Below are 20,638 nucleotides of genomic sequence, written 5' to 3' on the forward strand. Positions count from 1 at the left end.
ATTTTTGGGGGCAGGCCTATGTAGAATGCAAGTGTAGCAGGTGCTACCTTACCTTTTCCTGGTTGCAACTTATGCAAAATACAACCATGGTTCGCTCGACCCCCAGTAAACCGGAAACATACCTATAAGAGAAACTGCACAAAAGGTTAAAGGGTGTTCCAATCATGATGGAATAATATGTCCTGCCCACAAGAAGAGGCTCCACCCTCCTAATGCCCACTGTACCTCTTTCTTTGGGCAGGGCTATGTACCATTCAAGTGTAGCAGGTGCTACCTTACCTTTTCCTGGTGCTAACTAATGCACAAAACAACCACGGCTCGCTCGACCCCCAGTACACCGGAAACATACCTGTAAGAGAAACTGCACAACAAGTTTAAGCGTGTTCCAGTCATGATTGGAAAATACGCCTTGCCACCAAGAAGAGGTTCCACCCTCCCAATGCCCAATGGAACTCTTTTTGAGGGCAGGGCTATGTATCATGCAAGTGTAGCAGGTGCTACCTTACCCGATCCTGGTTCCAACTTATGCAATATACAACCATGGCTCGCTCGACACCCCAGTAAACCGGAAACATACCTGTAAGAGAAACTGCACAACAGGTTTAGGGGTGTTCCAATATTGATGGGAATATATTATCTTCCCCATGGAAGAGATTACACCCTCTCAATTCCCACTGGACCTCTTTTTGGGGGCAGGCCTATGTAGAATGCAAGTGTAGCAGGTGCTACCTTACCTTTTCCTGGTTGCAACTTATGCAAAATACAACCATGGTTCGCTCGACCCCCAGTAAACCGGAAACATACCTATAAGAGAAACTGCACAAAAGGTTAAAGGGTGTTCCAATCATGATGGAATAATATGTCCTGCCCACAAGAAGAGGCTCCACCCTCCCAATGCCCACTGTACCTCTTTCTGTGGGCAGGGCTATGTACCATTCAAGTGTAGCAGGTGCTACCTTACCTTTTCCTGGTGCTAACTCATGCACAAAACAACCACGGCTCGCTCGACCCCGAGTACACCGGAAACATACCTGTAAGAGAAACTGCACAACAAGTTTAAGCGTGTTCCAGTCATGATTGGAAAATATGCCTTGCCCCCAAGAAGAGGTTCCACCCTCCCAATGCCCAATGGAACTCTTTTTGAGGTCAGGGCTATGTATCATGCAAGTGTAGCAGGTGCTACCTTACCTTTTCCTGGTTCCAACTTATGCAAAATACATCCACGGCTCGCTCGACCCCCAGTAAACCTGGACACATACTGTACCTGCAAGAAAAGCTGCACAACAGGTTTAAGGGTGTTCCAATCATGCCTGCCCCCAAGAAGAGGTTCCACCCTCCCAATGCCCACTGAACCTATTTTTGGGGGCAGGCCTATGTAGAATGCAAGTGTAGCAGGTGCTACCTTACCTTTTCCTGGTTGCAACTTATGCAAAATACAACCATGGTTCGCTCGACCCCCAGTAAACCGGAAACATACCTATAAGAGAAACTGCACAAAAGGTTAAAGGGTGTTCCAATCATGATGGAATAATATGTCCTGCCCACAAGAAGAGGCTCCACCCTCCTAATGCCCACTGTACCTCTTTCTGTGGGCAGGGCTATGTACCATTCAAGTGTAGCAGGTGCTACCTTACCTTTTCCTGGTGCTAACTCATGCACAAAACAACCACGGCTCGCTCGACCCCCAGTACACCGGAAACATACCTGTAAGAGAAACTGCACAACAAGTTTAAGCGTGTTCCAGTCATGATTGGAAAATATGCCTTGCCACCAAGAAGAGGTTCCACCCTCCCAATGCCCAATGGAACTCTTTTTGAGGGCAGGGCTATGTATCATGCAAGTGTAGCAGGTGCTACCTTACCCGATCCTGGATCCAACTTATGCAATATACAACCATGGCTCGCTCGACACCCCAGTAAACCGGAAACATACCTGTAAGAGAAACTGCAAAACGGGTTTAGGGGTGTTCCAATATTGATGTGAATATATTATCTTCCCCATGGAAGAGATTACACCCTCTCAATTCCCACTGGACCTCTTTTTGGGGGCAGGCCTATGTAGAATGCAAGTGTAGCAGGTGCTACCTTACCTTTTCCTTGTTGCAACTTATGCAAAATACAACCATGGTTCGCTCGACAACCAGTAAACCGGAAACATACCTATAAGAGAAACTGCACAAAAGGTTAAAGGGTGTTCCAATCATGATGAAATAATATGTCCTGCCCACAAGAAGAGGCTCCACCCTCCCAATGCCCACTGTACCTCTTTCTGTGGGAAGGGCTATGTACCATTCAAGTGTAGCAGGTGCTACCTTACCTTTTCCTGGTGCTAACTCATGCACAAAACAACCACGGCTCGCTCGACCCCCAGTACACCAGAAACATACCTGTAAGAGAAACTGCACAACAAGTTTAAGCGTGTTCCAGTCATGATTGGAAAATATGCCTTGCCCCCAAGAAGAGGTTCCACCCTCCCAATGCCCAATGGAACTCTTTTTGAGGTCAGGGCTATGTATCATGCAAGTGTAGCAGGTGCTACCTTACCCGATCCTGGTTCCAACTTATGCAATATTCAACCATGGCTCGCTCGACACCCCAGTAAACCGGAAACATACCTGTAAGAGAAACTGAACAACAGGTTTAAGGGTGTTCCAATATTGATGGGAATATATTATCTTCCCCATGAAAGAGATTACACCCTCCCAATGCCCACTGAACCTATTTTTGGGGGCAGGCCTATGTAGAATGCAAGTGTAGCAGGTGCTACCTTACCTTTTCCTGGTTGCAACTTATGCAAAATACAACCATGGTTCGCTCGACCCCCAGTAAACCGGAAACATACCTATAAGAGAAACTGCACAAAAGGTTAAAGGGTGTTCCAATCATGATGGAATAATATGTCCTGCCCACAAGAAGAGGCTCCACCCTCCTAATGCCCACTGTACCTCTTTCTGTGGGCAGGGCTATGTACCATTCAAGTGTAGCAGGTGCTACCTTACCTTTTCCTGGTGCTAACTCATGCACAAAACAACCACGGCTCGCTCGACCCCCAGTACACCGGAAACATACCTGTAAGAGAAACTGCACAACAAGTTTAAGCGTGTTCCAGTCATGATTGGAAAATATGCCTTGCCCCCAAGAAGAGGTTCCACCCTCCCAATGCCCAATGGAACTCTTTTTTAGGTCAGGGCTATGTATCATGCAAGTGTAGCAGGTGCTACCTTACCTTTTCCTGGTTCCAACTTATGCAAAATTCATCCACGGCTCGCTCGACCCCCAGTAAACCCGGACACCTACTGTACCTGCAAGAGAAGCTGCACAACAGGTTTAAGGGTGTTCCAATCATGCCTGCCCCCAAGAAGAGGTTCCTCCCTCCCAATGCCCACTGAACCTATTTTTGGGGGCAGGCCTATGTAGAATGCAAGTGTAGCAGGTGCTACCTTACCTTTTCTTGGTTGCAACTTATGCAAAATACAACCATGGTTCGCTCGACCCCCAGTAAACCGGAAACATACCTATAAGAGAAACTGCACAAAAGGTTAAAGGGTGTTCCAATCATGATGGAATAATATGTCCTGCCCACAAGAAGAGGCTCCACCCTCCTAATGCCCACTGTACCTCTTTCTGTGGGCAGGGCTATGTACCATTCAAGTGTAGCAGGTGCTACCTTACCTTTTCCTGGTGCTAACTCATGCACAAAACAACCACGGCTCGCTCGACCCCCAGTACACCGGAAACATACCTGTAAGAGAAACTGCACAACAAGTTTAAGCTTGTTCCAGTCATGATTGGAAAATATGCCTTGCCCCCAAGAAGAGGTTCCACCCTCCCAATGCCCAATGGAACTCTTTTTGAGGTCAGGGCTATGTATCATGCAAGTGTAACAGGTGCTACCTTACCCGATCCTGGTTCCAACTTATGCAATATACAACCATGGCTCGCTCGACACCCCAGTAAACCGGAAACATACCTGTAAGAGAAACTGCACAACAGGTTTAAGGGTGTTCCAATATTGATGGGAATATATTATCTTCCCCATGGAAGAGATTACACCCTCTCAATTCCCACTGGACCTCTTTTTGGGGGCAGGCCTATGTAGAATGCAAGTGTAGCAGGTGCTACCTTACCTTTTCCTGGTTGCAACTTATGCAAAATACAACCATGGTTCGCTCAACCCCCAGTAAACCGGAAACATACCTATAAGAGAAACTGCACAAAAGGTTAAAGGGTGTTCCAATCATGATGGAATAATAAGTCCTGCCCACAAGAAGAGGCTCCACCCTCCCAATGCCCACTGTACCTCTCTCTGTGGGCAGGGCGATGTACCATTCAAGTGTAGCAGGTGCTACCTTACCTTTTCCTGGTGCCAACTTATGCAAAAAAAGTAAAGCTCACTCGAACCCAAGTAAACAGGAAACATACCTGGAAGAGAAACTGCACAAAAGGCTTTATTTGGCTCCAGTCATCAAGGAAAAACATTTCCTACCCCCAAGTAGAGTCTTCACCCCCCCCCCCCCCCCCCCCCCCCTATGCCTAATGTACTTCTTTTTGGGAGGAAGGGCTATGTACAATGCAAGTGCAAGTGTAGCAGGTGCTACCTTACCTTTTCCTGGTTCCAACTTATGCAAAATACATCCACGGCTCGCTCGACCCCCAGTAAACCCGGACACATACTGTACTTGCAAGAGAAGCTGCACAACAGGTTTAAGGGTGTTCCAATCATGCCTGCCCCCAAGAAGAGGTTCCACCCTCCCAATGCCCACTGAACCTATTTTTGGGGGCAGGCCTATGTAGAATGCAAGTGTAGCAGGTGCTACCTTACCTTTTCCTTGTTGCAACTTATGCAAAATACAACCATGGTTCGCTCGACACCCAGTAAACCGGAAACATACCTATAAGAGAAACTGCACAAAAGGTTAAAGGGTGTTCCAATCATGATGGAATAATATGTCCTGCCCACAAGAAGAGGCTCCACCCTCCCAATGCCCACTGTACCTCTTTCTGTGGGCAGGGCTATGTACCATTCAAGTGTAGCAGGTGCTACCTTACCTTTTCCTGGTGCTAACTCATGCACAAAACAACCACGGCTCGCTCGACCCCCAGTACACCGGAAACATACCTGTAAGAGAAACTGCACAACAAGCGTGTTCCAGTCATGATTGGAAAATATGCCTTGCCCCCAAGAAGAGGTTCCACCCTCCCAATGCCCAATGGAACTCTTTTTGAGGTCAGGGCTATGTATCATGCAAGTGTAGCAGGTGCTACCTTACCTTTTCCTGGTTCCAACTTATGCAAAATACATCCACGGCTCGCTCGACCCCCAGTAAACCCGGACACATACTGTACCTGCAAGAGAAGCTGCACAACAGGTTTAAGGGTGTTCCAATCATGCCTGCCCCCAAGAAGAGGTTCCACCCTCCCAATGCCCACTGAACCTATTTTTGGGGGCAGGCCTATGTAGAATGCAAGTGTAGCAGGTGCTACCTTACCTTTTCCTGGTTGCAACTTATGCAAAATACAACCATGGTTCGCTCGACACCCAGTAAACCGGAAACATACCTATAAGAGAAACTTCAGAAAAGGTTAAAGGGTGTTCCAATCATGATGGAATAATATGTCCTGCCCTCAAGAAGAGGCTCCACCCTCCCAATGCCCACTGTACCTCTTTCTGTGGGCAGGGCTATGTACCATTCAAGTGTAGCAGGTGCTACCTTACCTTTTACTGGTGCTAACTCATGCACAAAACAACCACGGCTCGCTCGACCCCCAGTACACCGGAAACATACCTGTAAGAGAAACTGCACAACAAGTTTAAGCGTGTTCCAGTCATGACTGGAAAATATGCCTTGCCCCCAAGAAGAGGTTCCACCCTCCCAATGCCCAATGGAACTCTTTTTGAGGTCAGGGCTATGTATCATGCAAGTGTAACAGGTGCTACCTTACCCGATCCTGGTTCCAACTTATGCAATATACAACCATGGCTCGCTCGACACCCCAGTAAACCGAAAACATACCTGTAAGAGAAACTGCACAACAGGTTTAAGGGTGTTCCAATATTGATGGGAATATATTATCTTCCCCATGGAAGAGATTACACCCTCTCAATTCCCACTGGACCTCTTTTTGGGGGCAGGCCTATGTAGAATGCAAGTGTAGCAGGTGCTACCTTACCTTTTCCTGGTTGCAACTTATGCAAAATACAACCATGGTTCGCTCAACCCCCAGTAAACCGGAAACATACCTATAAGAGAAACTGCACAAAAGGTTAAAGGGTGTTCCAATCATGATGGAATAATAAGTCCTGCCCACAAGAAGAGGCTCCACCCTCCCAATGCCCACTGTACCTCTCTCTGTGGGCAGGGCGATATACCATTCAAGTGTAGCAGGTGCTACCTTACCTTTTCCTGGTGCCAACTTATGCAAAAAAAGTAAAGCTCACTCGAACCCAAGTAAACAGGAAACATACCTGGAAGAGAAACTGCACAAAAGGCTTTATTTGGCTCCAGTCATCAAGGAAAAACATTTCCTACCCCCAAGTAGAGTCTTCACCCCCCCCCCCCCCCCCCTATGCCTAATGTACTTCTTTTTGGGAGGAAGGGCTATGTACAATGCAATTGCAAGTGTAGCAGGTGCTACCTTACCTTTTCCTGGTTCCAACTTATGCAAAATACATCCACGGCTCGCTCGACCCCCAGTAAACCCGGACACATACTGTACTTGCAAGAGAAGCTGCACAACAGGTTTAAGGGTGTTCCAATCATGCCTGCCCCCAAGAAGAGGTTCCACCCTCCCAATGCCCACTGAACCTATTTTTGGGGGCAGGCCTATGTAGAATGCAAGTGTAGCAGGTGCTACCTTACCTTTTCCTTGTTGCAACTTATGCAAAATACAACCATGGTTCGCTCGACACCCAGTAAACCGGAAACATACCTATAAGAGAAACTGCACAAAAGGTTAAAGGGTGTTCCAATCATGATGGAATAATATGTCCTGCCCACAAGAAGAGGCTCCACCCTCCCAATGCCCACTGTACCTCTTTCTGTGGGCAGGGCTATGTACCATTCAAGTGTAGCAGGTGCTACCTTACCTTTTCCTGGTGCTAACTCATGCACAAAACAACCACGGCTCGCTCGACCCCCAGTACACCGGAAACATACCTGTAAGAGAAACTGCACAACAAGCGTGTTCCAGTCATGATTGGAAAATATGCCTTGCCCCCAAGAAGAGGTTCCACCCTCCCAATGCCCAATGGAACTCTTTTTGAGGTCAGGGCTATGTATCATGCAAGTGTAGCAGGTGCTACCTTACCTTTTCCTGGTTCCAACCTATGCAAAATACATCCACGGCTCGCTCGACCCCCAGTAAACCCGGACACATACTGTACCTGCAAGAGAAGCTGCACAACAGGTTTAAGGGTGTTCCAATCATGCCTGCCCCCAAGAAGAGGTTCCACCCTCCCAATGCCCACTGAACCTATTTTTGGGGGCAGGCCTATGTAGAATGCAAGTGTAGCAGGTGCTACCTTACCTTTTCCTGGTTGCAACTTATGCAAAATACAACCATGGTTCGCTCGACACCCAGTAAACCGGAAACATACCTATAAGAGAAACTTCAGAAAAGGTTAAAGGGTGTTCCAATCATGATGGAATAATATGTCCTGCCCTCAAGAAGAGGCTCCACCCTCCCAATGCCCACTGTACCTCTTTCTGTGGGCAGGGCTATGTACCATTCAAGTGTAGCAGGTGCTACCTTACCTTTTCCTGGTGCTAACTCATGCACAAAACAACCACGGCTCGCTCGACCCCCAGTACACCGGAAACATACCTGTAAGAGAAACTGCACAACAAGTTTAAGCGTGTTCCAGTCATGACTGGAAAATATGCCTTGCCCCCAAGAAGAGGTTCCACCCTCCCAATGCCCAATGGAACTCTTTTTGAGGTCAGGGCTATGTATCATGCAAGTGTAGCAGGTGCTACCTTACCCAATCCTGGTTCCAACTTATGCAATATACAACCATGGCTCGCTCGACACCCCAGTAAACCGGAAACATACCTGTAAGAGAAACTGCACAACAGGTTTAAGGGTGTTCCAATATTGATGGGAATATATCATCTTCCCCATGGAAGAGATTACACCCTCTCAATTCCCACTGGACCTCTTTTTGGGGGCAGGCCTATGTAGAAAGCAAGTGTAGCAGGTGCTACCTTACCTTTTCCTTGTTGCAACTTATGCAAAATACAACCATGGTTCGCTCGACCCCCAGTAAACCGAAAAACATACCTATAAGAGAAACTGCACAAAAGGTTAAAGGGTGTTCCAATCATGATGGAATAATATGTCCTGCCCACAAGAAGAGGCTCCACCCTCTCAATGCCCACTGTACCTCTTTCTGTGGGCAGGGCTATGTACCATTCAAGTGTAGCAGGTGCTACCTTACCTTTTCCTGGTGCTAACTCATGCACAAAACAACCACGGCTCGCTCGACCCCCAGTACACCAGAAACATACCTGTAAGAGAAACTGCACAACAAGTTTAAGCGTGTTCCAGTCATGATTGGAAAATATGCCTTGCCCCCAAGAAGAGGTTCCACCCTCCCAATGCCCAATGGAACTCTTCTTGAGGTCAGGGCTATGTATCATGCAAGTGTAGCAGGTGCTACCTTACCTTTTCCTGGTTCCAACTTATGCAAAATACATCCACGGCTCGCTCGACCCCCAGTAAACCCGGACACATACTGTACCTGCAAGAGAAGCTGCACAACAGGTTTAAGGGTGTTCCAATCATGCCTGCCCCCAAGAAGAGGTTCCACCCTCCCAATGCCCACTGAACCTATTTTTGGGGGCAGGCCTATGTAGAATGCAAGTGTAGCAGGTGCTACCTTACCTTTTCCTGGTTGCAACTTATGCAAAATACAACCATGGTTCGCTCGACCCCCAGTAAACCGGAAACATACCTATAAGAGAAACTGCACAAAAGGTTAAAGGGTGTTCCAATCATGATGGAATAATATGTCCTGCCCACAAGAAGAGGCTCCACCCTCCTAATGCCCACTGTACCTCTTTCTTTGGGCAGGGCTATGTACCATTCAAGTGTAGCAGGTGCTACCTTACCTTTTCCTGGTGCTAACTAATGCACAAAACAACCACGGCTCGCTCGACCCCCAGTACACCGGAAACATACCTGTAAGAGAAACTGCACAACAAGTTTAAGCGTGTTCCAGTCATGATTGGAAAATACGCCTTGCCACCAAGAAGAGGTTCCACCCTCCCAATGCCCAATGGAACTCTTTTTGAGGGCAGGGCTATGTATCATGCAAGTGTAGCAGGTGCTACCTTACCCGATCCTGGTTCCAACTTATGCAATATACAACCATGGCTCGCTCGACACCCCAGTAAACCGGAAACATACCTGTAAGAGAAACTGCACAACAGGTTTAGGGGTGTTCCAATATTGATGGGAATATATTATCTTCCCCATGGAAGAGATTACACCCTCTCAATTCCCACTGGACCTCTTTTTGGGGGCAGGCCTATGTAGAATGCAAGTGTAGCAGGTGCTACCTTACCTTTTCCTGGTTGCAACTTATGCAAAATACAACCATGGTTCGCTCGACCCCCAGTAAACCGGAAACATACCTATAAGAGAAACTGCACAAAAGGTTAAAGGGTGTTCCAATCATGATGGAATAATATGTCCTGCCCACAAGAAGAGGCTCCACCCTCCCAATGCCCACTGTACCTCTTTCTGTGGGCAGGGCTATGTACCATTCAAGTGTAGCAGGTGCTACCTTACCTTTTCCTGGTGCTAACTCATGCACAAAACAACCACGGCTCGCTCGACCCCGAGTACACCGGAAACATACCTGTAAGAGAAACTGCACAACAAGTTTAAGCGTGTTCCAGTCATGATTGGAAAATATGCCTTGCCCCCAAGAAGAGGTTCCACCCTCCCAATGCCCAATGGAACTCTTTTTGAGGTCAGGGCTATGTATCATGCAAGTGTAGCAGGTGCTACCTTACCTTTTCCTGGTTCCAACTTATGCAAAATACATCCACGGCTCGCTCGACCCCCAGTAAACCTGGACACATACTGTACCTGCAAGAAAAGCTGCACAACAGGTTTAAGGGTGTTCCAATCATGCCTGCCCCCAAGAAGAGGTTCCACCCTCCCAATGCCCACTGAACCTATTTTTGGGGGCAGGCCTATGTAGAATGCAAGTGTAGCAGGTGCTACCTTACCTTTTCCTGGTTGCAACTTATGCAAAATACAACCATGGTTCGCTCGACCCCCAGTAAACCGGAAACATACCTATAAGAGAAACTGCACAAAAGGTTAAAGGGTGTTCCAATCATGATGGAATAATATGTCCTGCCCACAAGAAGAGGCTCCACCCTCCTAATGCCCACTGTACCTCTTTCTGTGGGCAGGGCTATGTACCATTCAAGTGTAGCAGGTGCTACCTTACCTTTTCCTGGTGCTAACTCATGCACAAAACAACCACGGCTCGCTCGACCCCCAGTACACCGGAAACATACCTGTAAGAGAAACTGCACAACAAGTTTAAGCGTGTTCCAGTCATGATTGGAAAATATGCCTTGCCACCAAGAAGAGGTTCCACCCTCCCAATGCCCAATGGAACTCTTTTTGAGGGCAGGGCTATGTATCATGCAAGTGTAGCAGGTGCTACCTTACCCGATCCTGGATCCAACTTATGCAATATACAACCATGGCTCGCTCGACACCCCAGTAAACCGGAAACATACCTGTAAGAGAAACTGCAAAACGGGTTTAGGGGTGTTCCAATATTGATGTGAATATATTATCTTCCCCATGGAAGAGATTACACCCTCTCAATTCCCACTGGACCTCTTTTTGGGGGCAGGCCTATGTAGAATGCAAGTGTAGCAGGTGCTACCTTACCTTTTCCTTGTTGCAACTTATGCAAAATACAACCATGGTTCGCTCGACAACCAGTAAACCGGAAACATACCTATAAGAGAAACTGCACAAAAGGTTAAAGGGTGTTCCAATCATGATGAAATAATATGTCCTGCCCACAAGAAGAGGCTCCACCCTCCCAATGCCCACTGTACCTCTTTCTGTGGGAAGGGCTATGTACCATTCAAGTGTAGCAGGTGCTACCTTACCTTTTCCTGGTGCTAACTCATGCACAAAACAACCACGGCTCGCTCGACCCCCAGTACACCAGAAACATACCTGTAAGAGAAACTGCACAACAAGTTTAAGCGTGTTCCAGTCATGATTGGAAAATATGCCTTGCCCCCAAGAAGAGGTTCCACCCTCCCAATGCCCAATGGAACTCTTTTTGAGGTCAGGGCTATGTATCATGCAAGTGTAGCAGGTGCTACCTTACCTTTTCCTGGTTCCAACTTATGCAAAATACATCCACGGCTCGCTCGACCCCCAGTAAACCCGGACACATACTGTACCTGCAAGAGAAGCTGCACAACAGGTTTAAGGGTGTTCCAATCATGCCTGCCCCCAAGAAGAGGTTCCACCCTCCCAATGCCCACTGAACCTATTTTTGGGGGCAGGCCTATGTAGAATGCAAGTGTAGCAGGTGCTACCTTACCTTTTCCTGGTTGCAACTTATGCAAAATACAACCATGGTTCGCTCGACCCCCAGTAAACCGGAAACATACCTATAAGAGAAACTGCACAAAAGGTTAAAGGGTGTTCCAATCATGATGGAATAATATGTCCTGCCCACAAGAAGAGGCTCCACCCTCCTAATGCCCACTGTACCTCTTTCTGTGGGCAGGGCTATGTACCATTCAAGTGTAGCAGGTGCTACCTTACCTTTTCCTGGTGCTAACTCATGCACAAAACAACCACGGCTCGCTCGACCCCCAGTACACCGGAAACATACCTGTAAGAGAAACTGCACAACAAGTTTAAGCGTGTTCCAGTCATGATTGGAAAATATGCCTTGCCACCAAGAAGAGGTCCCACCCTCCCAATGCCCAATGGAACTCTTTTTGAGGGCAGGGCTATGTATCATGCAAGTGTAGCAGGTGCTACCTTACCCGATCCTGGATCCAACTTATGCAATATACAACCATGGCTCGCTCGACACCCCAGTAAACCGGAAACATACCTGTAAGAGAAACTGCACAACGGGTTTAGGGGTGTTCCAATATTGATGGGAATATATTATCTTCCCCATGGAAGAGATTACACCCTCTCAATTCCCACTGGACCTCTTTTTGGGGGCAGGCCTATGTAGAATGCAAGTGTAGCAGGTGCTACCTTACCTTTTCCTTGTTGCAACTTATGCAAAATACAACCATGGTTCGCTCGACCCCCAGTAAACCGGAAACATACCTATAAGAGAAACTGCACAAAAGGTTAAAGGGTGTTCCAATCATGATGAAATAATATGTCCTGCCCACAAGAAGAGGCTCCACCCTCCCAATGCCCACTGTACCTCTTTCTGTGGGAAGGGCTATGTACCATTCAAGTGTAGCAGGTGCTACCTTACCTTTTCCTGGTGCTTACTCATGCACAAAACAACCACGGCTCGCTCGACCCCCAGTACACCGGAAACATACCTGTAAGAGAAACTGCACAACAAGTTTAAGCGTGTTCCAGTCATGATTGGAAAATATGCCTTGCCCCCAAGAAGAGGTTCCACCCTCCCAATGCCCAATGGAACTCTTTTTGAGGTCAGGGCTATGTATCATGCAAGTGTAGCAGGTGCTACCTTACCTTTTCCTGGTTCCAACTTATGCAAAATACATCCACGGCTCGCTCGACCCCCAGTAAACCCGGACACATACTGTACCTGCAAGAGAAGCTGCACAACAGGTTTAAGGGTGTTCCAATTATGCCTGCCCCCAAGAAGAGGTTCCACCCTCCCAATGCCCACTGAACCTATTTTTGGGGGCAGGCCTATGTAGAATGCAAGTGTAGCAGGTGCTACCTTACCTTTTCCTGGTTGCAACCTATGCAAAATACAACCATGATTCGCTCGACCCCCAGTAAACCGGAAACATACCTATAAGAGAAACTGCACAAAAGGTTAAAGGGTGTTCCAATCATGATGGAATAATATGTCCTGCCCACAAGAAGAGGCTCCCCCCTCCTAATGCTCACTGTACCTCTTTCTGTGGGCAGGGCTATGTACCATTCAAGTGTAGCAGGTGCTACCTTACCTTTTCCTGGTGCCAACTTATGCCAAAAAAAAGTAAAGCTCACTCGAACCCAAGTAAACAGGAAACATACCTGGAAGAGAAACTGCACAAAAGGCTTTATTTGGCTCCAGTCATCAAGGAAAAACATTTCCTACCCCCAAGTAGAGTCTTCACCACCCCCCCCCCCCCCCCCCCCTATGCCTAATGTACTTCTTTTTGGGGGGAAGGGCTATGTACAATACAAGTGCAAGTGTAGCAGGTGCTACCTTACCTTTTCCTGGTTCCAACTTATGCAAAATACATCCATGGCTCGCTCGAACCCCAGTAAACCCGGACACATACTGTACCTGCAAGAGAAGCTGCACAACAGGTTTAAGGGTGTTCCAATCATGCCTGCCCCCAAGAAGAGGTTCCACCCTCCCAATGCCCACTGAACCTATTCTTGGGGGCAGGCCTATGTAGAATGCAAGTGTAGCAGGTGCTACCTTACCTTTTCTTGGTTGCAACTTATGCAAAATACAACCATGGTTCGCTCGACACCCAGTAAACCGGAAACATACCTATAAGAGAAACTGCACAAAAGGTTAAAGGGTGTTCCAATCATGATGAAATAATATGTCCTGCCCACAAGAAGAGGCTCCACCCTCCCAATGCCCACTGTACCTCTTTCTGTGGGCAGGGCTATGTACCATTCATGTGTAGCAGGTGCTACCTTACCTTTTCCTGGTGCTAACTCATGCACAAAACAACCAAGGCTCGCTCGACCCCCAGTACACCGGAAACATACCTGTAAGAGAAACTGCACAACAAGTTTAAGCGTGTTCCAGTCATGATTGGAAAATATGCCTTGCCCCCAAGAAGAGGTTCCACCCTCCCAATGCCCAATGGAACTCTTTTTGAGGTCAGGGCTATGTATCATGCAAGTGTAGCAGGTGCTACCTTACCTTTTCCTGGTTCCAACTTATGCAAAATACATCCACGTCTCGCTCGACCCCCAGAAAACCCGGACACATACTGTACCTGCAAGAGAAGCTGCACAACAGGTTTAAGGGTGTTCCAATCATGCCTGCCCCCAAGAAGAGGTTCCACCCTCCCAATGCCCACTGAACCTATTTTTGGGGGCAGGCCTATGTAGAATGCAAGTGTAGCAGGTGCTACCTTACCTTTTCCTGGTTGCAACTTATGCAAAATACAACCATGGTTCGCTCGACACCCATTAAACCGGAAACATACCTATAAGAGAAACTGCACAAAAGGTTAAAGGGTGTTCCAATCATGATGGAATAATATGTCCTGCCCACAAGAAGAGGCTCCACCCTCCCAATGCCCACTGTACTTCTTTCTGTGGGCAGGGCTTTGTACCATTCAAGTGTAGCAGGTGCTACCTTACCTTTTCCTGGTGCTAACTCATGCCAAAAAAAAGTAAAGCTCACTCGAACCCAAGTAAACAGGAAACATACCTGGAAGAGAAACTGCACAAAAGGCTTTATTTGGCTCCAGTCATCAAGGAAAAACATTTCCTACCCCCAAGTAGAGTCTTCACCCCCCCCCCTATGCCTAATGTACTTCTTTTTGGGGGGAAGGGCTATGTACAATGCAAGTGCAAGTGTAGCAGGTGCTACCTTACCTTTTCCTGGTTCCAACTTATGCAAAATACATCCATGGCTCGCTCGACCCCCAGTAAACCCGGACACATACCTATAAGAGAAACTGCACAAAAGGTTAAAGGGTGTTCCAATCATGATGGAATAATATGTCCTGCCCATAAGAAGAGGCTCCACCCTCTCAATGCCCACTGTACCTCTTTCTGTGGGCAGGGCTATGTACCATTCAAGTGTAGCAGGTGCTACCTTACCTTTTCCTGGTGCTAACTCATGCACAAAACAACCACGGCTCGCTCGACCCCCAGTACACTGGAAACATACCTGTAAGAGAAACTGCACAACAAGTTTAAGCGTGTTCCAGTCATGATTGGGAAATATGCCTTGCCCCCAAGAAGAGGTTCCACCCTCCCAATGCCCAATGGAACTCTTTTTGAGGTCAGGGCTATGTATCATGCAAGTGTAGCAGGTGCTACCTTACCCGATCCTGGTTCCAACTTATGCAATATACAACCATGGCTCGCTCGACACCCCAGTAAACCGAAAACATACCTGTAAGAGAAACTGCACAACAGGTTTAAGGTTGTTCCAATATTGATGGGAATAAATTATCTTCCCCATGGAAGAGATTACACCCTCTCAATTCCCACTGGACCTCTTTTTGGGGGCAGGCCTATGTAGAATGCAAGTGTAGCAGGTGCTACCTTACCTTTTCCTGGTTGCAACTTATGCAAAATACAACCATGGTTCGCTCGACCCCCAGTAAACCGGAAACATACCTATAAGAGAAACTGCACAAACGGTTAAAGGGTGTTCCAATCATGATGGAATAATATGTCCTACCCACAAGAAGAGGCTCCACCCTCCCAATGCCCACTGTACCTCTTTCTGTGGGCAGGGCTATGTGCCATTCAAGTTAGCAGGTGCTACCTTACCTTTTCCTGGTGCCAACTTATGCCAAAAAAAAGTAAAGCTCACTCGAACCCAAGTAAACAGGAAACATACCTGGAAGAGAAACTGCACAAAAGGCTTTATTTGGCTCCAGTCATCAAGGAAAAACATTTCCTACCCCCAAGTAGAGTCTTCACACCCCCCCCCCCCCCCCTATGCCTAATGTACTTCTTTTTTGGGGGAAGGGCTATGTACAATGCAAGTGGAAGTGTAGCAGGTGCTACCTTACCTTTTCCTGGTTCCAACTTATGCAAAATACATCCACGGCTCGCTCGACCCCCAGTAAACCCGGACACATACTGTACCTGCAAGAGAAGCTGCACAACAGGTTTAAGGGTGTTCCAATCATGCCTGCCCCCAAGAAGAGGTTCCACCCTCCCAATGCCCAATGGAACTCTTTTTGAGGGCAGGGCTATGTATCATGCAAGTGTAGCAGGTGCTACCTTACCCGATCCTGGTTCCAACTTATGCAATATACAACCATGGCTCGCTCGACACCCCAGTAAACCGGAAACATACCTGTAAGAGAAACTGCACAACAGGTTTAGGGGTGTTCCAATATTGATGGGAATATATTATCTTCCCCATGGAAGAGATTACACCCTCTCAATTCCCACTGGACCTCTTTTTGGGGGCAGGCCTATGTAGAATGCAAGTGTAGCAGGTGCTACCTTACCTTTTCCTTGTTGCAACTTATGCAAAATACAACCATGGTTCGCTCGACCCCCAGTAAACCGGAAACATACCTATAAGAGAAACTGCACAAAAGGTTAAAGGGTGTTCCAATCATGATGAAATAATATGTCCTGCCCACAAGAAGAGGCTCCACCCTCCCAATGCCCACTGTACCTCTTTCTGTGGGCAGGGCTATGTACCATTCAAGTGTAGCAGGTGCTACCTTACCTTTTCCTGGTGCTAACTCATGCACAAAACAACCACGGCTCGCTCGACCCCCAGTACACCGAAAACATACATGTAAGAGAAACTGCACAACAAGTTTAAGCGTGTTCCAGTCATGATTGGAAAATATGCCTTGCCCCCAAGAAGAGGTTCCACCCTCCCAATGCCCAATGGAACTCTTTTTGAGGTCAGGGCTATGTATCATGCAAGTGTAGCAGGTGCTACCTTACCTTTTCCTGGTTCCAACTTATGCAAAATACATCCACGGCTCGCTCGACCCCCAGTAAACCCGGACACATACTGTACCTGCAAGAGAAGCTGCACAACAGGTTTAAGGGTGTTCCAATCATGCCTGCCCCCAAGAAGAGGTTCCACCCTCCCAATGCCCACTGAACCTATTTTTGGGGGCAGGCCTATGTAGAATGCAAGTGTAGCAGGTGCTACCTTACCTTTTCCTGGTTGCAACTCATGCAAAATACAACCATGGTTCGCTCGACACCCAGTAAACCGGAAACATACCTATAAGAGAAACTTCAGAAAAGGTTAAAGGGTGTTCCAATCATGATGGAATAATATGTCCTGCCCACAAGAAGAGGCTCCACCCTCCCAATGCCCACTGTACCTCTTTCTGTGGGCAGGGCTATGTACCATTCAAGTGTAGCAGGTGCTACCTTACCTTTTCCTGGTGCTAACTCATGCACAAAACAACCACGGCTCGCTCGACCCCCAGTACACCGGAAACATACCTGTAAGAGAAACTGCACAACAAGTTTAAGCGTGTTCCAGTCATGATTGGAAAATATGCCTTGCCCCCAAGAAGAGGTTCCACCCTCCCAATGCCCAATGGAACTCTTTTTGAGGTCAGGGCTATGTATCATGCAAGTGTAGCAGGTGCTACCTTACCCGATCCTGGTTCCAACTTATGCAATATACAACCATGGCTCGCTCGACACCCCAGTAAACCGGAAACATACCTGTAAAAGAAACTGCACAACAGGTTTAAGGGTGTTCCAATATTGATGGGAATATATTATCTTCCCCATGGAAGAGATTACACCCTCTCAATTCCCACTGGACCTCTTTTTGGGGGCAGGCCTATGTAGAAAGCAAGTGTAGCAGGTGCTACCTTACCTTTTCCTTGTTGCAACTTATGCAAAATACAACCATGGTTCGCTCGACCCCCAGTAAACCGGAAACATACCTATAAGAGAAACTGCACAAAAGGTTAAAGGGTGTTCCAATCATGATGGAATAATATGTCCTGCCCACAAGAAGAGGCTCCACCCTCCCAATGCCCACTGTACCTCTTTCTGTGGGCAGGGCTATGTACCATTCAAGTGTAGCAGGTGCTACCTTACCTTTTCCTGGTGCTAACTCATGCACAAAACAACCACGGCTCGCTCGACCCCCAGTACACCGGAAACATACCTGTAAGAGAAACTGCACAACAAGTTTAAGCGTGTTCCAGTCATGATTGGAAAATATGCCTTGCCCCCAAGAAGAGGTTCCACCCTCCCAATGCCCAATGGAACTCTTTTTGAGGTCAGGGCTATGTATCATGCAAGTGTAGCAGGTGCTACCTTACCCGATCCTGGTTCCAACTTATGCAATATACAACCATGGCTCGCTCGACACCCCAGTAAACCGGAAACATACCTGTAAGAGAAACTGCACAACAGGTTTAAGGGTGTTCCAATATTGATGGGAATATATTATCTTCCCCATGGAAGAGATTACACCCTCTCAATTCCCACTGGACCTCTTTTTGGGGGCAGGTCTATGTAGAAAGCAAGTGTAGCAGGTGCTACCTTACCTTTTCCTTGTTGCAACTTATGCAAAATACAACCATGGTTCGCTCGACCCCCAGTAAACCGGAAACATACCTATAAGAGAAACTGCACAAAAGGTTAAAGGGTGTTCCAATCATGATGGAATAATATGTCCTGCCCACAAGAAGAGGCTCCACCCTCTCAATGCCCACTGTACCTCTTTCTGTGGGCAGGGCTATGTACCATTCAAGTGTAGCAGGTGCTACCTTACCTTTTCCTGGTGCTAACTCATGCACAAAACAACCACGGCTCGCTCGACCCCCAGTGCACTGGAAACATACCTGTAAGAGAAACTGCACAACAAGTTTAAGCGTGTTCCAGTCATGATTGGGAAATATGCCTTGCCCCCAAGAAGAGGTTCCACCCTCCCAATGCCCAATAGAACTCTTTTTGAGGTCAGGGCTATGTATCATGCAAGTGTAGCAGGTGCTACCTTACCCGATCCTTGTTCCAACTTATGCAATATACAACCATGGCTCGCTCGACACCCCAGTAAACCGGAAACATACCTGTAAGAGAAACTGCACAACAGGTTTAAGGTTGTTCCAATATTGATGGGAATATATTATCTTCCCCATGGAAGAGATTACACCCTCTCAATTCCCACTGTACCTCTTTTTGGGGGCAGGCCTATGTAGAATGCAAGTGTAGCAGGTGCTACCTTACCTTTTCCTGGTTGCAACTTATGCAAAATACAACCATGGTTCGCTCGACCCCCAGTAAACCGGAAACAGACCTATAAGAGAAACTGCACAAACGGTTAAAGGGTGTTCCAATCATGATGGAATAATATGTCCTGCCCACAAGAAGAGGCTCCACCCTCCCAATGCCCACTGTACCTCTTTCTGTGGGCAGGGCTATGTACCATTCAAGTTAGCAGGTGCTACATTACCTTTTCCTGGTGCTAACTTATGCCAAAAAAAAGTAAAGCTCACTCGAACCCAAGTAAACAGGAAACATACCTGGAAGAGAAACTGCACAAAAGGCTTTATTTGGCTCCAGTCATCAAGGAAAAACATTTCCTACCCCAAAGTAGAGTCTTCACCCCCCCCCCCATGCCTAATGTACTTCTTTTTTGGGGGAAGGGCTATGTACAATGCAAGTGCAAGTGTAGCAGGTGCTACCTTACCTTTTCCTGGTTCCAACTTATGCAAAATACATCCACGGCTCGCTCGACCCCCAGTAAACCCGGACACATACTGTACCTGCAAGAGAAGCTGCACAACAGGTTTAAGGGTGTTCCAATCATGCCTGCCCCCAAGAAGAGGTTCCACCCTCCCAATGCCCACTGAACCTATTTTTGGGGGCAGGCCTATGTAGAATGCAAGTGTAGCAGGTGCTACCTTACCTTTTCCTGGTTGCAACTTATGCAAAATATAACTATGGTTCGCTCGACCCCCAGTAAACCGGAAACATACCTATAAGAGAAACTGCACAAAAGGTTAAAGGGTGTTCCAATCATGATGGAATAATATGTCCTGCCCACAAGAAGAGGCTCCACCCTCCCAATGCCCACTGTACCTCTTTCTGTGGGCAGGGCTATGTACCATTCAAGTGTAGCAGGTAATACCTTACCTTTTCCTGGTGCTAACTCATGCACAAAACAACCACGGCTCGCTCGACCCCCAGTACACCGGAAACATACCTGTAAGAGAAACTGCACAACAAGTTTAAGCGTGTTCCAGTCATGATTGGAAAATATGCCTTGCCCCCAAGAAGAGGTTCCACCCTCCCAATGCCCAATGGAACTCTTTTTGAGGTCAGGGCTATGTATCATGCAAGTGTAGCAGGTGCTACCTTACCTTTTCCTGGTTCCAACTTATGCAAAATACATCCACGGCTCGCTCGACCCCCAGCAAACCCGGACACATACTGTACCTGCAAGAGACGCTGCACATCAGGTTTAAGGGTGTTCCAATCATGCCTGCCCCCAAGAAGAGGTTCCACACTCCCAATGCCCACTGAACCTATTTTTGGGGGCAGGCCTATGTAGAATGCAAGTGTAGCAGGTGCTACCTTACCTTTTCCTGGTTGCAACTTATGCAAAATACAACCATGGTTCGCTCGACCCCCAGTAAACCGGAAACATACCTATAAGAGAAACTGCACAAAAGGTTAAAGGGTGTTCCAATCATGATGGAATAATATGTCCTGCCCACAAGAAGAGGCTCCACCCTCCTAATGCCCACTGTACCTCTTTCTGT

This window comes from Crinia signifera, chromosome 1 (genome assembly GCF_055691185.1).
Source record: "Crinia signifera chromosome 1, ASM5569118v1, whole genome shotgun sequence".
NCBI lineage: Eukaryota > Metazoa > Chordata > Amphibia > Anura > Myobatrachidae > Crinia > Crinia signifera.